This window comes from Coptis chinensis, chromosome 6 (genome assembly GCF_015680905.1).
Source record: "Coptis chinensis isolate HL-2020 chromosome 6, ASM1568090v1, whole genome shotgun sequence".
Lineage (NCBI taxonomy): Eukaryota > Viridiplantae > Streptophyta > Magnoliopsida > Ranunculales > Ranunculaceae > Coptis > Coptis chinensis.
The window spans coordinates 89,247,363-89,272,705 of NC_141461.1; the positions used below are offsets into that span (position 1 = coordinate 89,247,363).

The 25,343-nt window shown below is 36.5% G+C and overlaps 1 pseudogene; it reads left to right on the forward strand.

Moving 5' to 3' along the window:
- The first annotated feature begins 12,861 nt into the window (after positions 1-12,861).
- LOC147495251 (aspartyl protease family protein At5g10770-like) lies at positions 12,862-19,662 on the forward strand (annotated as a pseudogene).
- The last annotated feature ends 5,681 nt before the right edge of the window (positions 19,663-25,343 follow it).

The window sequence follows — 25,343 nt, forward strand, 5'->3', positions numbered from 1 at the left end:
TTTTCAAAAGATGATCAATTAAAATAGATAAAACTTCGAAGGATGATGACTTACCAAATAAGATAGGAAGAAGTGGTTTTGATTGGGATTTAACGGTCAAGGAGGAGCTTCGAAAATGAGGAAAAAAAATTGAATGTGGATGAAGGAGACGAAGATGCCAAAACCTGGAAAGTTATTGCAAACTAATAATAAAGATTATGGTGTGTAGATAAAGTTTGAAAAGACGTAGGAGTCATTAGTACCTGTTGAGAGTGTGAAGTCCACTGCTGACAATGACAATGAGCAAAGTAAGGAGATGAGTGAAACAGGCTTTGATCAAAATAATCCCAATTGACAGAGTCACACAGTTACACAGACACGCTCAAATTATAGAAATTGATCTGCTTCCTTTGCAAAACTGAAATCCACTTGAGCGAGGGTAGACAGAGGGGCAGAAGGAGGGGGATGGAGAAAGAAGAGTTTAGACTGGTTAAATTGGTGGAAAGTTCGGCGGGCATTTTAATAGATGGCGGTTTTAATTATAAATGGTCGAGTAGTCTATCAAGGTGTCTTGAGTCTTGACCCTCGATTTATACCCCCTCATATCGAATCCCAGCCATTGGGTATCTAAACTGAACTTCATACATTGTCTGGCCCGAACTCCCTGAAAAATGCTCATCCATTGTGAAAGCACACCAAGCTTGCATACATGCCATATGTACTTATATAGTTATATGCAGTAACTAAATTGAAAATAAAGATATGTATTTAAAGGAGGTGCCTTGAATGTTCCAGTCTATTGTTTTTCACTTTGTTCGTATGTGATTTTACTAAGCAAAAGGGCACAAAGGGAGAATGCCACTTCCATTAAAGAAAACTTACATTTTAATTCTTCACTTTAGACTTTGATTCTTCATAAGGATGCAAGGTCTTTTTCTTTGTCTGCTCTGCACCCAGACCACGCTTGTTTGTAGTGGCTCCAATGTTCCCTACATTCCCAACAGATACAGACTGCTAAGTAAGTCACAAAGATATGTAATTACTTTACAAGTAAAAAAATACAAACAGTAATGATAGATTCAAAAGAGCAAGCCAATGAGACTTGCAACGTTGCCAATAGACTTGGGCATAATTGGATGATAGAGTTGATATTCATGGTACCATTGTCTCTATAGTAGGACAATCCTTGGCCAGTCCAGACTCTCTCTAGATGGTTATCGGGTCCCAAATTAACAGTATAGAATATTAAGAAATTAGCCATAAACCGAGAGTAAAGTAGTAATATGTAAATATGCATCCATTGTAGTTAGTACATACTACCATTCTCATAACCTATGTCAGTGCATTAAGCAAGGTGCACCTAGAGGTGTAGTTAATTGAATTTTCAATGGCCACTATTTGATTCCTAGAGTATATGAATCTGAGTTTAAGAAAGACCCAATTAGTAAGCTCACACAATAGGCATCTTTCTATTCACTTGCAATGCAAAGGAGAACCAACAAATTTAATGTTGGTGTTATCCCTCACATGAGGAGAGAAAAGGAGTTGATTTCTGCTTGGAGAAGTTTGAGCGCGACCCGCGCTCCAATTGGTCTTGACCCAAGCGCACCCTGCGCCCAATCGCCTAGACATCGTCTAAAGGCAAAGCCAGCGCCATCCCAAAATCCCGACAATTCAGTGGCCAATGCTTATTTTGGCAGGATTCAATTTTTTTCGGAACCGCGAGTTTTGGCTTATATGTTTGGGTTTTTGGCAAAACCAAACACACGAGAGGCAACAGAAAAGTCAGAGAAAATCCAATCTGGAAAGCTATCAAGATTGAGAGATAACCTTTATAGATAGACAACCCTGTAAAGAGATAAGAGTGATCTAGTAAGGTGAGAGACTGAAAGGAGAGATTGTAATCTTCCTTCCCACTTTATAAAAAACTAGCTCTTGTAGAAGTAGGCATCATTAGCCAAACCACGGTATATCTTTGTGTTATAGTTTGCTTTAATTCTGATTTATATTATTATTTGTTGTTAATAGCTGTTTAGCGAGTTGGGCATGTTAGTATAGGTTGTAATTGATATTTAGAATTTTTCTGGAGTTGAAGTGTGTTCAAATACAAGTTATATGTGTAGTGGGGGAATCGATTGGTATTGGTATAAACCCCAACAAGTGGTATCAGAGCCAGGTTAGATTAGCCTAGGGTGTTATCCAAATCTTGGTCGGAAGGTGTTTGACAAAATTCTTGAGAAAAGATTTGAGTTTAAATAACTTGTAGAAATGGACCATTCCATGAACACTAGCATGACGAGTATGAATAGGAAGAACTATACCATTTGGAAAACCAAGATGGAAGACTTGCTTTATTGCAAGGACTTGGCACAACCCATTGAGAATGGAGGAGAAAGACCGGAAATAGTTGCCGCGGCTGAGTGGAGCAAGCTTGATAGAAAAGCAATTGGGTACATTCGACAGTGGATTGATGACAGTGTCTTTCACCATGTATCCCAAGAGATTACAGCTTTTGGCTTGTGGAAGAAACTCGAAGACCTTTATGAGAGAAAGTCGGGCGGAAACAAAGTGCTGGTCATTAAGAAGTTTGCCGACACGAAGTACCAAGAAGGTTCTTCAATGTCTGAGCATCTTAACGAATTACAGAATACCATCAATCAGATGCGTTTAGTTAAGATTGATTTGGGAGACGAAAATGAGGCTTTGTTTCTATTAGGCTCTCTACCCGAAAGTTGGGAGACATTAGTAGTCTCTCTACACGGAGCAGCCAAGGATGGAATCGTTACCATAGAGATGGCTACCGCGTCTTTGTTGAATGAGGAGACTAGAAGGAGTTCAAAAGGCAGCTCCTCTCGCTTAGAGATCCTTGTCACGGAGAAACGGTGGAGAGATAGATACAGGAAACCATCTCGTTCTAGAGGTGATGACAGAAGTAAATCTAGGGGTGAAGCTAGAACTCCTAAGGCAGAGAGGCAATGTTACTACGGTGCCACCAAAGGCCACGGATATAGTCGCGAGAACGAAGAGGGATGAGAAGAATAACTGTGTACATGAAGACATGGTGCAGAGGAACGGAAACACAGGCAGAGATACTACTGCACTAGTCGACGATCTAGTGGGAATTGTATCAGATTGTGGTGTGTGCTGTCTTAGTACCTCATGTCAGGATATAGAATGGGTGATAGATACAGGAGCATCCTATCACGTCACACCGCACAAGGGATTCTTCACTACCTACAGCTGTGGTGAATATGGTGAAGTGAGGATGGGTAACAGTGGCGTCTCAATTATTATAGGCATTGGAGATGTTCAAGGATGTAAGACATGTCCCTGACATACGATTAAGCCTAATTTTGGCTGGGAAATTAGATGACAATGGCTTTGTAAACTCGTTTGGTAACGGGGTATGGAAACTAAGCAGAGGTTTCATTGTAGCAGCTAGAGGGAAGAAAACTTGCTCTCTTTAGTTGTGTAAAGCAGAAGTGAATGCAGCAAAAGAAGAAGCTTCCTCCGAACTGTGGCACAAGAGACTGTGTCATATGGGCATAATAGAGATGGAAGTTCTTGCTAAGCAAAAGGCCTTGCCAGACATTAAAGGTACACATTTAAATACATGTACTCACTATTTGGTAGAAAAGCAACACAGGGTGTCTTTCCAAAGATTCCTGTCTTACAGAAAGGACAATGTCCTTGAACTAGTGCACACAGACTTATGTGGTCCTATAAAAGTGAAGTCCCACGGGGGAGCTTCATACTATTCGTGACCGTCATTGATGATGCGTCAAGAAAGATATGGGCCTATAGTCTGAAGACCAAGGATGAAGTACTTGGCGTGTTTGAGAAATTCCACAGCATGGTGAAAAGAGAGACTGGGAAGTTGTTGAAGTGTATTCGCTTAGATAATGGGGATGAGTACATTGGGCCGTTTGAAGAGTATTGCCAGAGTCATGGGATTTGTCATGAGCAGACCGTTCACAAGACACCGTAATAGAATGGAATAGCAGAGAGAATGAACCGTACCATTGTAGAGAGAATGAGATACATGCTGTCTCACTCTAAGCTACCTAGAACCTACTGTGTAGAAGCAATGTGTACAGCCGTACATGTGATCAACTTATCGCCGTCAAAGCCTCTGAATAGTGAGTATCTAGAGAGAGTATGGTCAGGCAGAGATGTTGATTATGGATACTTGAGGGTATTTGGGTGCAAGGCATTTGTGCATATTCTGAAGGATGAGAGATCCAAGCTTGATGACAAAGCCAAGCAGTGCATTTTTCTGGGTTATGGAGATGAAAGTTTGGTTACAAACTCTATGATCCGATTAACAAGAAGGTAATCCGAAGTCGAGATGTTGTGTTCCTGAAAGACCAAACCATAGCAGACTTTGAGGAGGGTGAGAAGCTACAGGCTTTCACCAATAATCTTGTTAATTCAGAACCAAAAGTTCCTACTGTGGAACGTGGAAAATGCATTGAGAATGCAGAGAACCATGAGTTTGAAGCTCATGATAAGAATCATATTGCTCATGATGGGATAGAACCTATTGGTATAGAAGATGCAGATGAGATGCATGAACCACCACCAGAGCAAGCAGAAGTGTATCCTCCTAAGGCACTAGCAGATGGGGCAAGGAGGTCAAACAGAGAAAGACTAGCTTCAACTAGGTATCCACCACATACGTGCGTGCTACTATCGGATGGTGGAGAACATATGTACTATCAAGAGACACTTGAAGGTACAGACAAAGAAAAGTGGTTGAAGGCCATGCATGACGAGATGGATTCTTTGCATAAGAATCACACTTATGAGTTATGTCACACCTCGAATTTTGACAGAATTCGGAAAAATAATATTTGTTCCCGACTCTTCGATTTTCGAGGTGTGATGCACTCTCAACTTCTAAAAATCTATAATCAGTTTAAATATGCGGATAATTAAAAACCAATAAAAATTTCAAATAAACAAAAGTCCTCGTCATTACAAAAATTCACCAATATGATTAGGTTACAAATCTCCTTTCAATAATTCTTTAATTATAATTACAAAGGAAAATACAAAAACATTGTCTCAACTGAAAATCTATTACACCTCAAGGGAAAATAAAACATATCCTGAATGCGACGCTAATGCAAACCACAAGCAGCAACCAACCTTCTTCAACACTAATCATGTCAAGACTTATCAACTATGTTCATTTAATGAACACTCCCGATAAGCAAACATGCAAATCGGGTCAGTATTATAAACAATGTTGGTGTGAGTAGCCCAAAAATACAAATTATACTTATACATATATATACACAATCCATAAGGCAGTTAGTTCCTCCCCCGAGGCGCCTTAACTTCCAACGACTAATACAACATTCTTATATACACTAATTAGGGCAGGTAGTTCCTCCACTGAGGCGCCTTAGCTTCTAATTCAATACTAATAAGGCATTTAGTTCCTCTACTGAGGCGCCTTAAGTTCAAACCCATACTAGATCAACTGTATCTAATAATAGAATAACCAAACTAACATTTACTCTATACTTACACTGGTGTAAGCCAAATCACAGAGTGGGTCACACCTGCATAAATAATTAATTCAACCCACCCTTCTGCAAAACCTTTGTGAATGTAACATAAATTACCATAAAACAAACATATCATACACATAATTCCAATCATCTCATTGAACCAAATTTCACAACTACCATCAATCATTTATTATAGATTTAACGTACACTTTGATATATCATCACAATTATTGTTTAGAGTTTCTTCAAGTGTCTCTAGAATCACGTCGTCTCTATGTCTTACCTAGTTTCCCTGGCTACCACAATCGCTTCCCAACGCCGAACATGTACCTTCACATAATGAACCACTTCGTGCGCAGCTACCCTAAGTGGGATATCACATACTAGGTAACCCTCACACGAAAGCCATTATGTGAGTACTGCCACTATTCGGCATAAAATATCACGCATCTCATTCTAGTTTTGCGAACGGAATAATCAAGCCACTATTCGGCTACGCCAGAAGGGCCATTCAGATTCACTGAAACGCCAAAAGGGCCAATCAAATTACTTATGCTAGAAAGGCTATTCAGATTCACTGAAACGCTAGAAGGGCCAATCATATCACATACACCCATCACAAGGGCCAAATCACATGAGTTGTGGTAGCTAGGTTCTAGGATTTTTGTTACGTAATTTATTCAAGTGTCATACATTTGTATCTCATAACCATCTCACTTTATCACGTGCATGCCAAATACATTATTGCACTAAGCCACGATATTTAGAAATGGCTCAATATATCTCATAACAACTTTCATTCTTTCACGTGCCAATATATTATTGCACTAAGCCACAATCCCGTAGGAAATATCCACAAATACTATACTACCTCATAGTAGCATCTCACAGATATAATAATGGAGCGTTTACATCTATTTCTCCAAAAATATTGCATTTAACATATATATCCCAACATATTATATAATGTCACAAATTTCTCCAAATGTACCGTATAACATTTTTATAGCGTTTTAGGAATATTATATCTCCTAAAATCTCAATCTCGTCACGTGTCAAAAATACACAATATCAACGTCAAATCTTTCTTAGATAATGACTAACCAGTTTACACAAACTTCCACAGCATTCTACTATTGGATTAGTCCATAAAATTAATATAGCAATATAACCCAATAAACAGTCAACAGTCAAAGGTCAAAGGGCCAAACCCAACAGTCACCAGTTCGGCATTCATCCAAACAGGTCCTAACGCAAACTCGTAGGTAAAACACTTCAACTCATGGTCCTAATCCAACTAACCAAAATAAAGCCCAAAACCAAGGCCCAAGCTTTTATAACCTGGCCCCAAAAATCTAAACAGACTTTAATACTCAAACTGACCCATTTTAAGTCATATGGACCGGCCCAAAACAAAATAGAACTGGCCCAAACAAAAGAAATATAAACTGGCCCAAAACAACTAATAGATTTCGGCCCAAGGCCCAACCAAACAGATTTAGTGAAACTAGAATACGTCCGGGAGCACCGGATCGCACTCTCTTTCTTCTTCCTCCAACAGATCCCTCCACCACCGGATCGACCACCACAAGTTCCACCCACCAGCACTCCTAATCTATCCGAAATTGGTCAGGGGAAAAACCCCAACTACTTTAACAAAAACAAAAACTCAATTAGTTAAATCCATCCCCTTCCTCCAAACTAGATCTGGACCGTCCGCCATTAACGTTTGTCAAAGCTTCAAGCTTCCAACATCACCCATTAACCCCCTTCAAAAGCTCCCAATAGCATAACCCACCAAAACAAACAACAAAATTAAAGTAATACAGATTTGAGCTCGCACCTCCATTAATGACTCCTTCAAGCTTTAACAGCACTCACCCCAAACCATTACACAACCAAAAATAACAATTCAACAAACACCGTTCATCCAACAACCGATTCTAATCACAGTTCAATCAACACACTTCACCAATACACCCCGACAGTTTAACCACCGATTTCAACCAACAAAAAAAAACAACCCACACAACAACAGTATAACAATTTCAACGATATACAATACAAATGTTAGTTTGGGCTCGCACCATTAACAGCCCCATAAAGCTTCAGCACTTCATTTTCAGAGTTCCACCAATTTCGACAGTTTCAATAATAACAAAACAATATACTAATATTTAACCAGTTTAACAATAACGACACAAAACGAAGAAGAATGAACAATAAAATTGAGTGAAAACATTGGACAGTAAAACTGTTTCTGTATACAGGTGAAGTAGAAAAACTAACTACTCACCTGTATCGCGAAAAAGAAATATAGAAGAAAACTACGCGAGAACCAATCCCAAGCTAGCTCGCACAATCCCTCATAGTCCGAATCGTTACGCTCCAACTCTCTAGCAATCGAGCCGCCTCCATTTTATTTTATTTTAATCCCAAAAACCCTATTCTCTGAAAAAATATGAATATATATTTGGGTTTGAAACCTAAGCCCAACACAGACTCGGGCCCAAAAATTAGGCCCACATATCCCAAATCCAATCCAACAAATTTTAAATAAAAATAAATTAATAAATAAATAAATACAGATTACAAATACGGGCGTTACAGCTATACACATCTCAAAAGAATCTCGTCCCGAGATTCGAAGTAAAGCTATACGAAGAAATAACGTTGGTTATTAACTTTGAACCTACACAAGAATATACAGAGATTAAACTTAAACAAGATAATGTTGATATTAATTATTTTTAAATAATTCTATAATATATGTCTTCATGCCATTACAAAATCTATTACAGTTTAACTGTCTATATTAAAACAAATTATTACTGTCACATAAACACCAGATAAATACATCATTTCTCATAGCATGTAGTTTCTTGACACGTAGCAACCTCTACGAAAAAAATAATATTATACTTAAACAAATCAATAATGTGAGGTAAGCTCATCCCTGCATAAAACATTAGAGAGTTTTTCATTATCATGCACACTTAAAACAAAAATCACTCATGTCATTGAAACTACAATAAAAATCTCAAACATTTTAATTAAGTGTACTCCCGTATCATATGAGTCAATCGAAAGGGAAACATCTAATTAAAAATACAAACAATAATATGAATCAATAACGTTCACTACTCTAAACACCAATGTAGCGTCACCATTAACGCATTAAAACACTCTTAGCCAATTTTACATCAATTTTTTTCTCATGCATATATCAAAATTTATTTTCTTTTACTAGTAAACTATTTTTTTTTTCTTACTAAACAAACAAATCAAGTTTCTCTTATTATTATAGATAACAATCTAAGCAACGGACATACTACGTATTTCATAAGAAAAATTGAAACAACAAAATGAATAAAATTTGTAGTTCATTTCATGACTACTCACTATGATAAACTATGAACTAAAAGTGTAAGAAAACTTCAACACACTAACACATTTTAATCACATAAGAATAAAATTAATTAGTCGACAAAAGTTATAGAGAATAAATGAATTGCACTAATTATTATGCATGTAAAATCTATTGAAATGCCACAGCATAGTAACCACCTCAACAATAAACTTTATATTTACTTTAGTCATACTCTCAGAAACCCTTTTATTCCATTATTTTATTGTATCTACAAATATTATTTCTTTGCATTGTTAAACAAACTATTAAGGAACTCTAACTCAAGCTTATGCAATTGTAATTCATCAACATGAGAGGAAGATAAACAATCAAGCATATACTACTCTTATTTAAGCAAGCGAAAATGAATCATTTAAAACTATATAAATCATAAATATGAAAACAACCATCGAATCCTAATTCAGGAATGCAATTGGATGAAATATAACACATATTCAAAAAATAATTTTTCATATTCATCTATCAAAATCATATAGACTGAAACAAAACAATTAAGAGGAAATACTCGACGTTCATTGCTATTATTATTATTATTACTAATTATTTTAAACGGTGAAAAGATTCAAAAATTAATCTCCATATACAATGACAATTAAAATAAGACTTGATACAGTATAACATGATTTTTTTATTTTTTATTTTTTAAGATAATACAAACCCACTTCTAATATATCACCCACAACAAGTTATATTCTCACTATAATATTTATGAACCATAAATCAAGGTATATATTTAAGAATACCCGAATATGCAAAAATCAATGTGAAACTAATTTAATAATATTAATCAATCATGTCATAATTTATAGGCACGAAACACACTTATAAGACAAAATAAAAATCCGTTTGTTGTTGAAATAAGATCATCATTATCTTAAGATATCCTCTACATAAATCCCAATATAGTTTAAGACTAACAATTATCACAATTATTTTAATTAATCATTAATAACGTGACATTAAGAAAACAACCTACACATGCATGTCTTATTGGTGAAACCATATTATCATCATATACGCACGGTAATAGTTCATCTATATACAGTAATAGAATAAAGCGTGTATATGCAAGTATACACATATCAAAAGAAATACACATATATTTTATTTTATTTTTCTTTCTATTTCTAACTAATCACATCTAACAAATTAATCTCTTATACTTGAAAACATTATTCATCCATTAAAGTGTACGAGTGAGGCGAGATAGTTCCTCCAACACATAGGCAATGAGTTCCTCACTTAGTATGTCACAAAGTCATCAATTAATGCAGCTCATTCAATATAGATTAAAATATCTCATTGTTTCTTGAATAATAACATAACACTCAAATACAAAGTTCATAGACATGTTATCGCACTTAACCCATAATCAATATGAAAATGAACATCAACAATAAAATAATATTATAGCATCACACATCATTTTGATCAAATTCGTTAATAATTAACATATAACAAATATAGCAACTCCTCATATGATAAGGAAAATGAAAAGCATTTCATATGCGCCCTACAAAAAAGAACTAATATAAATATACACATTACACATACAAACAAATCAAGAAAAATATTTACTCTTTTTATTTCTGTATCTCTTTTCTTTTCTTTGTAAAAATAAAACGACTAGCGGAAATAGTTTCAAAAATAATACTTCATAAACACTATCCATAAACCACGATCCGAGAATCACTTAGACTCACCTAAGTCTAAGCTAATCAAATGCTCTGATACCAAACTGTCACACCCTAAATTTTGACAGAATTCGGAAAAATAATATTTGTTCCCGACTCTTCGATTTTCGAGATATGATGCACTCTCAACTTCCAAAAATCCATAATCAGTTTAAATATGCGGATAATTAAAAACCAATAAAAATTTCAAATAAACAAAAGTCCTCGTCATTACAAAAATTCACCAATATGATTAGGTTACAAATCTCCTTTCAATAACTCTTTAATTATAATTACAAACGAAAATACAAAAACACTGTCTCAACTGAAAATCTATTACACCTCAAGGGAAAATAAAACATATCCTGAATGCAACGCTAATGCAAACCACAAGCAGCAACCAACCTTCTTCAACACTAATCCTGTCAAGACTTATCAACTATGTTCATTTAATAAACACATCCGATAAGCAAACATGCAAATCGGGTCAGCATTATAAACAATGCTGGTGTGAGTAGCCCAAAAATACAAATTATACTTATACATATATATACACAATCCATAAGGCAGTTAGTTCCTCCCCCGAGGTGCCTTAACTTCCAACGACTAATACAACATATGGAGCCCATTATGCAAGAAATTAATTATTGTTTAAACAAACAAACTACAAACACAAAAGAAAAAGATGTATGGGGCAAGATGTATATCAAGTTCTCTAGTTTGTCAGTTTGTACTAACCTTTGACCTAGTTGACCATTAAGAAATTTTGTACGTGAGAAGTGAGGTGTGAAACTTTGGATGGACCAACCCTAATATTGAATTAAGGGTAGGCAAAGTCTAATTACTCCATTATCACATGGGCCAAAAACTAAAAAATCATTTTCTGTTCTTTTCAAGTTTTTGTGTTTTTGGAAACAAGGCAAAACAAGAACCACAAATTAGAAGATGAGTTTGCAAGCTGTCAGTTTTGGAGTCCGAGTCTGTATAGAATTTTTGTTACTAGAAGTCCTAATTATTTTAGGAAGTTTAGTCCAAGCTAGTATATTTTCTCTATATAAAGACTCATGCCTGCATTCTTTTGTGCTTTCTATCGACAATTGACATTGAGTCATTGACAAAATGAAGTCCATAAATTCAGTTACTTCATTCTTCATCTTACAATTTACCATGACAATCAAGCAGCTTGAAGATCAAGTAGCTGTCCCAACGACTAAAATTGATGAAATCTCAACAACGCCTAGTTCACCAGATAAACCTTGGAGGAGCACAGAGATTACTCCAGACCAAAGAGAACGATTCCTTAAGCGCTTACAGGAGCTAGCAAAGATTTCTGGAGATAATTGTAAACAACTTGAAAAATCTTTGCACAATTGATTAGCGCAGTATTGAAAGTTCCGGTAGTTAAGTTGTCCATTCTTAGTTTCTTACAGTTCAATTTGAATTTTACAGTATATGACAATAGTTATATAAGATGAAGTGTTTGTATATTTTATGTGTTTTGTAATAGTTGTTTTATGCTTGTCTTGTAGTTTGGGTATGTTGTGTTCTTTTTAGGTGGGTGTTTTTTTTTTTTTGGTTTTTTGAAACGGTGATGGGTTGAGGCAAACTCCTAACTATTGATTAAACTTTAGATATTTACATACCTCCCTAAGAGTATGATCGTTAGAGGGAGAATTTTCAGTACAACAACACTAGGCTCTAAGCCTTATAGTCATTAAAAACTTATGAACATAGTCCATTCGGGTACACACAGAAATAACTAACGTCTACCACCAAACAAAAATTTATCCCTTAAAACACCAGATGATCATTGCTTAGATGTTTCTGCGCATTCTCAAAATTATTCAAAAAGGTCCCACATTCATAGCAAGCATATGTTAGACCATGAGTATCATCTTAAATTTCTTTGATGTATCTATGTTAGACCATGAGTATCATCTTAAATTTCTTTGATGTATCCATCAAGGTTCTAACCTTTATGGTAACCAAAAGGGTAAGACTCTTCAATTAAATAATGTGCATCTAATAATATCTTATTGATCAACGGACGATACTTTACCAATAGTCGACGCAAAGAGATTAAATAATTAAAACTCATCATAGAGATTATAGAGAAATAGATAGAACTTGTGGTGGCAGAGCTTAAGTTTCTCTGCTGAGTGTTTAGGAACTGATGAGTATTTTCCCACCACGTCCTGGACGAAAAATTAATAAAGAAAAACTCAATCACACAACGAACAGGCGAAGTAGAAAAAAAATGGCCAATCATGGGTGTATCAATCGCACATTGGATGGTGCCAATTACGCTTCGCCAATGCCTTTGATTGGGTTATACATAGCAGGGGCATCTCTGGTATGTATGTTCTTGATTGTATATGATATCTTGGCTGGATTTCTTAGTAGGAAGCGATGGGTACCTTGTGTATGGCATTACATATGGAGACCAGTCATATTCCTATGGATTCTTTGCAGAAGAAACACTGACAATGATACCATCTGATGTATTCCCCAAGTTTCAATTCGGTTGTGGTGAACAAAATAATGGCTTATTCGGGCAAGCAGCTGGGTTACTCGGCCTTGGTCGCGACAATATCTCATTTGTATCTTAGACTTCCCAAAAGTATAACAAGTCATTCTCATACTACATTCCATCAAGTTCCAGTTCTGGATTCCTAGCCTTTGGTGCTCTCAATTCAACTGCTTCCAGTTCGACTTTGTCCAATTCAACTGCTGCAAAGTTTACACCACTTCTCACAGACTCACGAGGTCCATCATTTTATTTCCTGGGCTTACAAGGAATAAGTGTAGGAGCAACTAAATTGGCGATATCACCATCTACATTTAACCTATCTGGAACCATAATAGACTCTGGCAACTGTCATTACCCGACTACCACCCTTAGCCATGTTGGGGACAACGATACCAATCGATCCCCACTACTAAGATAACTTGTACTTAGACAATCTTCTACTCCAATAAAAAATCCAAACTTTAAATACAACTAACCTAGCAAGCCCAACTCTCTAAGCAACTATCACAAACAATTAATAATAATGCAAAGAAAGTAAAACATACTACAACACAAGATGTAACGTGGTTTGGCCAATGATGCCTACTTCTACAAAAGCTAATCCTTTTATAAATGTGGGAAGGAAGATTACAATTATTCCTCTCAAGTCTCTCCACCTTACTAGATCACTCCTCTCTCCTTACAAGCTTTTCTCTTTGCAAGGGTTCTCTTTCAATTTTGATAGCTCTCAAAATTGGGTTTCTATTGAAGACTTCTGTTATTCAAAACCTAACTTTAGTTTTATAGTATTCTAAAATTTCAAAATATTTCGACAAAAACGGATCTCGATCGGTTCAACTGGGACGTCCACACTTCTTAAAGTTAGTCAGACTAGACCGAATTCGAAACAATATCGATGTAGGAACTTTGGAAGTGAGACGGTTCTGACGGGCCGTCCATGAGTGGGAAAGTTGGCATGACCAAGCCGACCATACTTCACAATGTCATCCACTCTCCCAATACAACCTAGTTTCTTGTTTTGTCAATCTTCCTCATGTGAGGGATAACACCTAACAATCTCCCTCTCCCGAGCCATGAGGGGCGATATCTCCACGCATTCCCAAATCAATAGGAGGAGTGTGCTACCATTCCAGCAATAGCATAACAAACATCAAACTTACCTTTTAGCAAGACTTTGGTCATCATATCCGACCCGTTCTTGTCGGTATGAATCATCTCAATGCACAATTGCTTCTCTTCGAGAACTTTTCTAATCCAATGATAACGCACATGTATGTGTCTGGATCTAGAATGAAAACTCGGATTCTTGCTCAAATGGATGGCACTCTGACTATCACATATAACTACAAATTGTTTCTGCTTTAGCCCTAGTTCATCGAAGAACCTCTTCATCCATAGCATCTCTTTGCAACACTCAGTGGCTGCAATATACTCGGCTTCTGTAGTGGAGAGGGCAACATATTTTTGCAACTTGGATTGTCAAGAAACTACCCCCCCTGCAAAAGTAAACAGATAACGGGAGGTTGACTTCATCGAGTAAACATCACCTGCCATGTCTCCATCTGTGTAACATTCAAGCAAGGTCTTACTCCCACCAAAATACAAACACGCCTTGAAAGTGCCCTTAAGATATCTTAATATCCACTTAACACCTTCCCAATGCTCTTTACCCAGATTTGACAGAAATTGGCTTACAATACCAACGATGAAAACAATACCTGGTTGAAGCTAGTCTCTCTCTGTCGGACCTCTTTACCCTATTTTCTTGTGACTCAGGAGGATGCACTTCTGCTTGTTCAGGTGGTGGTTCATGCACTTCATCTGCATCTTCTTTATCAATAGGTTTTATCCCATCATGAGCAATAGGATCATCATCATGAGCTTTAAACTCATGGTGCTCTACATTCTCAATGCCTTTTACATGTTCCACAGTAGGAACTTTTGGTTCTGAATCAACAAGATCATTAGCGAAAGCTTCTAGCTTCTCACCATCCTCAACTTCGAATGGTTTGGTCTTCCAAGAACACAACATCTCGACTTCGGATTACCTTCTTGTTAATCGGATCATAGAGTTTGTAGCCAAACTTCTCATCCTCATAACCCAGAAAACTACACTGCTTGGCTTTGTCATCAAACTTGGATCTCTTGTCCTTGGGAATATGAACAAATGTCTTGCACCCAAATACCCTCAAGTATCCATAATCAACATCTCAACCTGACCATACTCTCTCTAGATAGTCACTATTCAAAAGCTTCGAAGGCGATAGGTTGATCACATGCACGGCTGTGCACATTGCTTCTACCCAATATACATCTCATCCTCTCTAGAATGGTATGATTCATCCTCTCGGCTATATCATTGTGTTGTGGTGTCTTGAGAACGGTCTGCTCATGACAAATCCCATGAATCTTGCAGTACTCTTCAAATGGCCCAATATACTCACCCCCATTATCTGCTTGAATTCACTTCAAAGGCTTCCCTGTCTCTCTCTCCACCATGCTATGGAAAGTCTTGAACACGCCAAGTACTTCATCCTTGGATTTCAGACTATATGCCTATATATTTCTTGACGCATCATCAATGAAAGTCAAGAAAAACAAAGCTCCCCCATGGGACTTTACTTTCATAGGACCACATAAATTAGTGTGTCCAAGCTTAAGGACATTGTCCTTTCTGTGAGTGGGGAATCTTTGAAAAGACACCTTGTGTTGCTTTCCTACCAAACAATGAGTACATCTATTTAAATGCGTACCTTTGATGTTTGGCAAGGCCTTTTGCTTGGCAAGAACTTCCATGTCTTTTTCTCCCATATGACACCGTCTCTTATGTCATAGTTCGGAGGAAGTTTCTTCTTGTGCCACATTTAACTGTGTTTTACACAAACTAGCATGTGTCTTGTAAAGCGAGCAAGTTTTCTTGCCTTTGGCTACTACAATGGAACCTCTGCTTAGTTTCCATACCCTGTTACTAAACGATTTTTGAAAGCTATCATCATCTAACTTCCCAGCAGAAATTAGGCTTAGCTGAATGTCAGGGACATGTCTTACATCCTTGAGTGTCAAGGTGTAGCCAACATTGGTTTCTACATGAACATCCCCAATGCCTATAATTTTTGAGACTCCAATGTTACCCATCTTTACCTCACCAAATTCACCACAACTGTAGGCAGTGAAAAATCCCCTGTGTGGTGTGACGTGATAGGATGCTCCTATATTTATCACCCACTCTGTATCCTGGCAAGAGGTACTAACACAGCACTCACCACAATCTGACACAATTCCTACTAGATCATCGTCTACTAGTGCGGTAGTATCTCGGCCTGTGATTCTATTCCTCTATACCATGTCTTCATGTACCCAATTATTCTTCTCATCCCTCTTCAGTGTTCTGCACTCATACCTGAAGTAACCCTTGGTAGTACAATAGTAAAATTGTCTCTCTACCTTAGGAGTTTTAGCTTTATCCCTAGATTTGTTTCTGTCATCACCTCTAGAATGAGAGGGTTTTCTGCTCTTACCTCTCCCCCGCTTCTCTGTGACAAGGATCTTTGAGTAAGAGGAGCTGCTTCTTGAACCCCTTCTTGTCTCCTCATTCAACAATGCTCCGGTAGCCATCTCCATGGAAATGACTCCATTCTTAGCGGCTCTGTTAAAAGAAACTACTAACGTCTCCCAATTGTCGGGTAGAGAGTTTAATAGGAACAAAGCCTCAACTTCGTCACCCATTTTAATCTTCATCAAGTGCAACTGATTGATGGTATTCTGTACTTCATTAAGGTGCTCAAACATTGAAGAACTTTCTTTGTACTTAGTGTTAGCAAACTTCTTACTAAGTAACACTTTGTTTTTGGCCGACTTCCTCTCATAGAGGTCTTCGAGTTTCTTCCACAAGCCAAAAACGGTAGTCTCTTAAGATACATGGTGGAAGACACTGTCATCTGTCCACTGTCGAATGTACCCAATTGTTTTTCTGTCAAGCTTGCTCCACTCAACCATGGCAGTAGCTTCCAGTTTTACTCTTCCATTCTCAATGGGTTGTGCCAAGTCCTTGCAATAGAACAGATCTTCCATCTTAGCTTTCCAAATAGTGTAGTTAGCTCTATTCAGATTAGTTATGCGAGTGTTTACAGAATGGTCCATCTCTACAAGCTATTTCAACTCAAACCTTCTCTCAGGAATTTTGTCAAACACTTTCCAAGCAAAATTTGGATAACAACCTAGATTTATCTAACCTGGTTCTGATACCACTTGTTGGGGACAACGATACCAATCGATCCCCACTACTAAGATAACTTGTACTTAGACAATCTTCTACTCCAATAAAAAATCCAAACTTTAAATACAACTAACATAGCAAGCCCAACTCTCTAAACAACTATCACAAAAAAGTAATAATAATGCAAAGAAAGTAAAGCATACCACAACACAAGTGTAGGAACTGTTATTGTTTCATCGAATGACTATGAACCGCGAAACACCATGCGCAACGGAATAAAGGGTGTTCACGGTTTGGTTAGAAATTCATACCTTTAGATCGGCTAAGATAACTCTGAGAATCCAAGATCTATGAATCAGCAACCTCTTGATCTTCTGTTGTATTCCTATCCTTTAGAATGGACATTGTGTGGGCAACGATCTTCCAACCTCCTTCTTTCTCTCTTGGCCTCTCTCACTCACAAAGTTAGAACCGATTTTTGGATCTTTCTTTCCTTGAGCAAAACCTTGAGAAAGTCGGCCAGAGAAAGAGGTTTCTATTTATAGGCTACAATAGGGACCATGAGGAGAAATCAGGGTTAGGTCTTCTGACGGACTTAAGCTTCCCATGTTCGCCCAGAACACACGGCCCAAGTCCGTCAACAAATGGCTTATTCCACTAAAGGTCATTGTTGCACTACCGCCCTAATCCCAAATTACGTGTTACGTTTATGGGCTATATATTATATGCTTGTTGATCTTCCCGTGTTTAAGATATCCAATGCCCATTGATTAAGTCAAGTTACTGACAACTACATTAATCAACTTTTTATGTCCTTGAGTAGTACCACTCAACCTTATTGTCATGTCGAATTAAATCCACCTGCAGGGTTTACATGACAATCCTTATGAGCTCCTCAAGGGGACATCATCAGCCCGACTTCCTGCGGGTCACGAATTCTTTCTATAATCAACAGCACACCTTATATACAATGTCATTACCTAATCTATCGAGTTTGTTGATTCACAAATGAATCTCACTCATTGATGATTTAAAGCAATGTACAATGCACGTAAGTGCCCGTTATTATATTCGGATTAAGAGGACAAGCATCCATAATAACAGAGGTGTTTGTTCTCTTATATAGTCAATATAAAGAGAAACAACCTCACTTGGTCCTGTTCAATACACACAAAGTGTACTAGTGTAATCCTATAGTCAAGATAGACTAATACTAGATTATAATACAACCGTACTAATGGTTTGTCCAAATCCATCTAGGTTGTGAACGTTTACTTATACTTTATAAGGTACTGATGATATGATCTTCTGTGTGTCAACACACACCATATCATCTACAACATAAAGTATTAGACGCATGCATATAACGAATAACATATATAATATACATAACATTTGCCCATATGATTCTCATTCAAAATATAAAGAATTATAGTTAATACAAAAGTAATGCTTTTAGTATATAACCCTATCAACAAGATGTAACGTGGTTCGACCAATGATGCCTACTTTCACAAGAGTTAATTCTTTTATAAGTATGGGAAGGAAGATTAAAATCACTCCTCTCAAGTCTCTCCACCTTACTAGATCACTCCTCTCTCCTTACAATCTTTTCTCTTTGCAAGGGTTCTCTCTCAATTTTGATTGCTCTCAAAATTGGGTTTCTATTGAAGACTTATGTTATTCAAAACCTAACTTTGGTTTTATAGTATTCTAAAATTTCAAAATATTTCAACAAAAACGGATCTCGATCGGTTCAACTGGGACATCCACACTTCTTAAAGTTAGTCAGACTAGACCGACTTCGAAATAGTATCGATGTAGGAACTTTGGAAGTGAGACGGTTCTGACGGGACATCCATGAGTGGGAAAGTTGGCATGACCAAGCCGACCATACTTCACAATGTCATCCACTCTCCCAATACAACCTAGTTTCTTGTTTTGTCAATCTTCCTCATGTGAGGGATAACACCCAACAAGCCTATTCAGCTTTTCGAATAACATTTCAACAAGCAATGGCAAGTTACCCCGCTGCACCAGCAATGTCTGTGTTGAACACTTGCTACGACTTCAGCGGATTTTAAATTGTCAATGTACCAAAGATAGTATTGCACTTTGCTAATGAAACCGATTTGGATGTAGATTTCTCTGGTATTTTTTACGCATCGAATGTATACCAAGTGTGCTTGGCCTTTGCTGGAAATATGGATGCCGAGGAGACAGCGGTAATTGGGAATTGGCAACAACAAACAGTTGAGGTGGTTTATGATGTGGCTGGTGGAAAACTTGGGTTTGCATATGGAGGTTGCAATTAGTTCATGCACCACGACTCTCAATTGTTACAAACTAGTACAAATGATAAACAAGAAGAATACACGATAATTACAAATTTGTTCATTATCGTTTTATTATTTTTCAAATATGTTAAAAACTACCTACATCTGGATCACATCTCCCGTCTTATAAAGTTTGTGCGCCGGATATATCCCACGGTAGTATTGGCCACTCATTAAATTGGATTGGGCAACCAAAAAAAAAAGAAATTTTACAAGTTTTCCATCAAAATCCAGGCCCAACAACCAATTCAACCAGTCTCGCCATAACGAAACTGTCGGGTCGTTTGAGTGTACGATCTCGCCATATCGTTTAAGTATAGACTCAAACGATACTACCATGTCGTTCTAGTGTACATCCACACAGTCTGAGCTTGTCGTTTGAGAATTGACTCTCTGGAATCTCCATGGAACGGTCTGAGCGTGTCGTTTGAGTGTACACTAAAATGGTACCACCATATCATTTGAGTGTACACTCAAAGGGCTTGAACATATCATTTGAGTGTACACTCAAATGGCTTGGCCATATCGTTTGAGACAGAGCTCTCTGTTTTTTCCATGGAACAGTTTGACCATGTCGTTTGGTATCACATGCAAGCGGTATATCTAGGTCGTTTGGGGCATCTATTGGGCGACCTGGGGGAGTCGTTTTGACTAAAATAATTCAAAAGTTCGAAACCAAGCAAATTCCTGATTAACCAATGATTAGCCCGATTAACCAATAATACATAAACACCAATTACACTTTTCTTATACATAAACACCGGACACTTTTCTTATAATACAAAATCATTAATATATCATAATTGTACAATAATTTATTTAAACAATCATCTGTAAAATTGAATTAGTAATAATCAATTATCAACACATCCCAATTGAATTAGCAAAATTGAAATCCGATTTAAAAAATTGGATTAAGAACAACACAATTACATGCACTCTGCACTCTTTATCTGTTATGACATAGTATCTATATAACCAAGTTAAAACATGTAATCAAACATGCCAAAATCTAAAATAATAATTTGTTTTATATCTAAACTTGTTATTTTTCATTTTTTTTTCAATTGTGAATCATAAACTAGTTTAGGGTTTAGGGTTCAGGGTTCAGGGTTTACAAATTTCGTACCAACATATTTCACTCAATTATTCGAAATAATAATTTGGTTTATATCTAAACTTGTTATTTTCCATTTTCTTTTTCAAATTGTGAATCATAAACTAGTTTGGGGTTTAGAGTTTAGGGTTCAGGGTTTACAAATTCGTACCTCCATAAAAAAAATTTAATCTCAAACATATTTCACTCAATTATCCAAATCTAAAATAATAATTTGTTTTATATCTAAACTTGTTATTTTCTATTTTTTTTTTCAATTGTGAATAATAAACTAGTTTGGGGTTTAGGGTTTAGGGTTTACAAACATATTTCACTCAATTATTTAAAATATATCAAAATTTCAAATATCTCTACATAGAATACTCAAGTTTCTCATTTACTCTTTACTCTTTTTTTCATACTCAAGTTTCTCATTTACTCTTTACTATTTTTATACTCAATCAAAATCCTAAATGGAACACGAAGATGAAGAAGAAACATTAAGGTAATGCTAGCTTGAGGTGCAAAACAACAAATTAGAGAAGGAGAAAATAGAAGAAATGTTGAAGGTGAAGAACAACCAATAGACTTTTGTGGTGATTGTTTAAACCAATGCTTGAGGTGCTAAAAAATGTTGAAGGTGAAGGTGAAGAAGTTAAAGAAATAGAAGATGCGACTAGTCTAGCAAATGAGATGCCGAGAAATCATCGACGACGACAAAGACAAGAAAACCTAAATAATGAGGTAACACTTAATTAGAATGAATACAAAACACTTGATTGATTGAATGAATTAATGAATCTACAAGAGAGCGTTGATTAGAATGAATGCAAAACACTTGATTGATTGAATGAATGAATGAATGCAAAATACTTGAATGAATTAATCAACAACATTTAGAACCCGAGCCCAAACGACACCTCTGGGTCAACCAACATGGCTTGGTCGTTTATTTGGACCCTTTATGGAACTACATGACTTGGTTGTTTAGGAACCCTATTGGCCGATGTGGCTGGGTCGTTTGGACTAAATTTAGTGAGAAGTTCATTTTTTTTTTGTGACTTTGAAATCCCTCATTACACAAATTGTTTTAGACTCTTGTTTTATTCTATATGTAGGATCCTTTACCGCGATCCGAGAACCGATCTTCTGCAAACTCGAATGACGTGGATTGTCAACCGATTTTAAGTGATACAACAGAAATATTTACTACATAAGAGGTATGATGGAGTAGGCATTGATTTCATTTTTATTTTATTTTCTAAATATAATTTTATTAGTATATTAATAATAGTTGTTGTTTTTTATTTGTTTAGGTCTTTCATACACGTAGCGAGGTAATTGGTTGGGCAACCGCTAGAGGAAAACAAGTTATGTGGTTGTGGTAATTGAAAAGTCTGAGTATGCTAAGGGAAATCGAGTAGCAAGATTGAATTTGGCTTGCGAGTGCTCGGGTGTGTATCGGTCACACAAGAAAGAAGGCGAAAGGAGGGGTAATAAGAGAAAGTCGAAAACCAAAAAATCAGGATGTCCATTTAAGTTAAAAGGTGTTTTCCAACGCGGGACTGTCAATAGTTGGAAAATATAAGTTAGAAATGGTATTCACAACCATGTATTGGCGAAGACCCTTGAAAGACATGCATTTGCTACTTGTCTGACCGTTCCAGAGTTCGAGTACTTGTCAGAGATGAGTAAGTGTGGAATAAAGCCTAAACAAATTTTGGATTCCATCAAGAATAAGTATCATGAAAACATATCTAGTATATCCCAAGTCTACACTGCAAGGCAGAAGGTGAGGAGATTGGATATGAATGGTCTCACACAATTGCAGAGATTGCGTGAGTTGTTATAGGCCCATCCAGAAGGTGTTAAGTTAGCTCAGACTTTTCTAATAGTTTTCATGTTAGACACTACCTACAAAACTAACAGGTATCGGTGGCCTTTCGAATAGTTTGTTGGGGTGAGTTCAACATGGAAATCTTTCACCGTGTGTTAGGTGCTGCTTTAGTCTGAAACAACAGTCGACTATGAGTGGGCCCTGTGTCAGTTTAGTGGCTTGCTTGGTGACAGAAGCCCATCCGTGATCGTGTCTGACAGGGACTTCGCCCTGATGAGTGCCGCTGACATGTTATTTTGATGTAATTTGGAACAAGTGTAATTTGATGTAATTTTTATGTTATTTGAAAATAATGTTTGGTCTTTTATTTGATTTGATTTGGAAATCGAGTGATCGACTAAGTTGATTCTGACGGCAATCGAGTGATTTGGAAATAATGTCCGTATGTTGTAAATATGATATTTTGATGTAAATTGGAATAAGTGTGATTTGATTTGATTTGATTTTACTTGATTTTATCCTAAATGACATGGTGAAGTTGTTTAACCTTTAAACCAAACGATTTGAGCTGGTCGTTTGAGACAGAGTTCTCTATTTTTTCATGAAATAATTTGAGCTGGTCGTTTGACCTTTGAACCAAACGATCTAAACTGGTCGTTTGACCTTTGAACCAAATGGTCTGAGCTGGTCGTTTGAGACAGAGTTCTCTGTTTTTTCATGAAACGATCTGAGATGGTCGTTTGGGAATTCAAAGGAACGATGTGGCTAGGTCATTTGAGCATTCAAGGGGGACAACATGGCTGGGTCGTTTAGACAAAAAAAAATTTAGAATTTAATTTTGTTTTTACAACACTTTCATATCCAAAAAACAAACAAATTCCACTTTCAAAACATCAAATTCATATACCAAACATCAAATTCTTATACACTTTCAAATTCATTTCAAACCATCAAATTCATATACATCAAATACATTAAATTCTACTTCAAACCATCAAATTGGATTCCAACATATCAAATTTACTTCCACATCAAATTCAAATCGAATACACCAAATTCCACTTCAAAATACATCAAATTCAAAAATATATAAATTACATCAAAATCAGAAGCCGCATTCAAAAATTAATTATGATAATTGTACCGCCCACCACTATACTTCCACCTAGTCAAGTTGTACACCTGTTCGAAAGATGACCTTACTTCCTTTGAAATATTATTCACAGCCAATTGCAGATCGACTTCTCTCTAGCATGCGACTAGTTTCATCGATGACGTCGTTCTGTCGAAAAAAGGGAAATCAAGATAAGTTACCAATCGAATGCAAAAAATCACAATTAGAGAAACTCAATAATTATTAATCACAATACTAGCAATCGGTGTACAGTTGGGAAGTGTCTCTAGGGAGAAATGAATAAAAGGACGGTCAGGGTTCTGCCATGACTCCCAGTAAGTTGGCCCAATATTGGTCTATCTCACCTCATACCCGCATCCTACTACAATTCTTGTTGTCCAATTTGGTGTTGGAGAACCTACGGGTATAAGCTACATATGACCCAACTGACGCACAACCCTTGCGATATCGTAAAGCTCGACAAACTTCCAAAACTTCTAACAAGAATTATTTCGCAATGAAACAAATGCCATAATTGGTATACCACTAAGATTATTAAAAGAAAAATCAAACACCATTAAATTCAAACAATTTCCAATAGATGATGCAATCGAACCAGATAAATTGCTATGTTCAATACAAATGAACTAGTCTTAAAACAATGCTTCAACAATGCACCGGGTATAATTCCATAAAACTCATTTCTCGACAAATCAAGTAACTGAAGATTCTAAAACTAACCAACAAACTCTAGTATTAAACTAGACATTGCATTACTACTCAAATTAAGTTTCCATATATTCACCATTTCAGCATATTCGACAAGGTACATTGCCCGTAAATCGGCGAAAGTATATAGGATACAATTCTTTCTATATTTCCAGCTAAATTACAATAATTTCTACATTTCGAGCTAAATTACCATTCTTTCGACATTACAAGTGCCACAAAATACAAACACTCTAAAACGGATAATTGAAATACACAAACACTCAAACAGTACAAACACTCAACTCTATTTCTAACTCTAAATCTTGTATTAACTCATACAACTCATACAAAGAATATTCAATAATATTTTTTAAAAAAAACATTCAAACGACCTCACTGGGTCGTTTGGGCAATTTCCAAAACAACCTCCCTGAGTCGTTTGGGGCATCTTCAAAACGACCTCAGTGGGTCGTTTCAATGTTTTCAAACAATACTTCGTTTTAGAGTCCAAACAACTTGCATTGTATAATAATCAACAATAGAAACCACAAATTATTCAATAATAACAACCATACTTATTATTCAACAATAGAAACCACAAATTGAGAAACTAGAGTTGAATTTAAAAAAATTAAACAAAATGCACTCACAAAAATCAATATTCGAAACTGAAGAAATGAATTGTTTGCACCAACGAAACTATCATTGTCTGCACTCCACAACAACCCAATTGAATCAACAAAGTCAAAATCTCCAAACTCCAACTCCAACTCTCAAACTTAACTCCACAATGTCGCCCAAACTCAATGTCTACAATGAGTGTTAACAATGGCGGTTAGAATGCACAAAATCAAGTTTTGTTTTTGGTTTGTATTTTTGGTTTTGGGTTTTTTTGTTAGACT